Genomic DNA, 2,204 nt, shown 5'->3' on the forward strand with positions numbered 1-2,204 from the left:
GGTCCCTGTGCTTTGCTAAGCTTGTTCTAAGTAGGTGATTTAGACCACTGAGCCATCTCACCAGCCCCAACATTAAAGATTTTTAAACAAGTTTTTCCAATTATCTTTAATTCTATTAATCCCCACACACTGCCTTTGTTCATGTTGAAGGGTTTTGCTTCAGATGAGATTTGGGTGCATTCAAGGTGGCATGGTTGTAGACAGAACTTTATTCCATGCTGAAGATTTTCCTCAGAGGTCTGTCTATTCCTCTATTTTTAAAAGTTCAAAAATCTGACTGATTCTGTATATACAGGTTTTGGTTTTTTTTTTACATGTATTTTTTTGGCAGAACCAGTGGTTGAACTCAGGCCCTTGTGCTTGCCAGGCAAGAACTTATTCTACTGAGCTATCTCTCCAGCCCCTTTTTACATGTATTTAGTACAGGGTCTACAGGGTCTCACTATACAGATGGACTTGTAGTGATCCTTCCTGTTTTTCAGCCTCCCAAGTGCTGGGGTTATAGGCACATGCCACCACGCTTAGATTCAACTGCCATGCCCTGGGGGTAGGGCCAGTATTGCAGGCCAGGGATCGAACCCCTAGCCCCTGCGTCTACCTAAGCAGGCCCTTTAATCTGCTTGAGCTATCTGGCCAGCCCCTCGTATAGACAGGTTTTGTCACTAAGGGCCTTTACTAAAGGAAAATCAAATACAAAGGCAGGAGATTCCCTGTGGTTCACAACTGGAAGACACCACTTCTCTGAAATCACTTTCTCCACAGAAGAATCCATTCCTCATCTACCTGGAGAAAAACATGTCTTCTTCAAGAAAAAGAGCAGAAATGAACCCCATTATTAAGAATACAAACTCAAAAAGGGGGGGGAGGACAATCTGCTCGGGCCTCCCCTCCTGTCCCTCTCTTGGACAAAGCTTTCTTTCCCTCAATAAATATATTCTGCTCATAAAATAATAATAATAATAATAATACAAACTCAGGGGCAGGAAGATAGCTCGGTAAAGTAAGCATTTGCCTGGCAAGCATAGGGTCCTGAGTTCAATCCCCAGTACTGGGGGGAAAAAAAAGCAAACTCATTTAATCTCTTTGTACAATTGTACATTTTGTATTTGCAGTATTCAATGTATACACTCCTTGTGTCAGAGCTGCCACCTGTATGCAACACATCTTAATTCCTTTCCCATCCCCTTCCCTACTGTCCCTTCTTTCCCCATCTCTTGATGCCCCTCTCCTCTGAGAAAGAACTATTACCCTGCTTCCCATGTTTTATTTTGTTTAAAAAAAAAAAAAAAAAAAAGCTTGGTGGTATCTCACATAAGAATTCATGCAATATCCAAGCTTGTGTGTCTTATTTCACTGAACAATGTGGTTCAGACCCTGGCGGACCATCAGGCTCATCTGCCTTGGTTCCCAGCATGGTGCTAGTCCCAGAGACAAGTGGTGTCTTTGGCTGCTGCGCCACCTCCTTGCCAATGAGTACCTCCACAATGGCCAGCATGAACTTGAAGCTGGTACCTGGCCTGGGGCTGGTGAGTACCTGGTCGTTCCTCTCCACATGGCTCTTGGAGTAGCTGTAATGACTGCCATTCATCATTTTGTCTTTAGCAAGTGGGTATTTTGTAACTTTGCTTCCAAAGCCTATTTCCTGAGCCAACAGAGCTGTAGGACCTGCACAGATGGCGGTGATGAGACCCTTCCTGCCCTCCTGCTCCTTCATGGCCAGTGACTCCAACAAATTCTGTGTGCCCAGGTTGCCTCCAGGGAGAACCACCATGTCGTAGGGGCTCTCCTTTTTTGCCTCTTAGAGACTTGTGTCAGGGCAAATGACAACATCACTACTACACTGTACCGGGTCTTTCCCATCCAGATATGCAACGGTGACCTTAATCCCAGCACACTGCATGACATCCACAGGAATGACCATCTCTATCTCCCAGGCTCCTTTGGCCAGGACAACCAGGGCTCTCTATGAAGCCATTTGTTGCACTTTTTGACATCCTAAAGCAGGACATGCACACACTGTCCCTCAAGATTTTGTTACTTTGCTGTTGCTATTTTCTAGTCCTCATCAGTAACACTAACTCTGTCTTTAGATGGACTAGAAACAGCTTTAAGATAGTTTTGCTAAGTAGCTCAGGTGGGCCTTGAACTCACACTGATCCTCCTGCCATAGCCTCCCAAGTGTTGAGATGACAGGTGTGTACCAC

The 2,204-nt window shown here is 44.9% G+C and overlaps 1 pseudogene; it reads right to left on the bottom strand.

Moving 5' to 3' along the window:
* Positions 1-1,345: 1,345 nt before the first annotated feature.
* Positions 1,346-1,975, bottom strand: LOC101575582 (annotated as a pseudogene).
* Positions 1,976-2,204: the final 229 nt, after the last annotated feature.

Source organism: Octodon degus, unplaced genomic scaffold (genome assembly GCF_000260255.1).
Source record: "Octodon degus isolate 3935 unplaced genomic scaffold, OctDeg1.0 scaffold00056, whole genome shotgun sequence".
NCBI lineage: Eukaryota > Metazoa > Chordata > Mammalia > Rodentia > Octodontidae > Octodon > Octodon degus.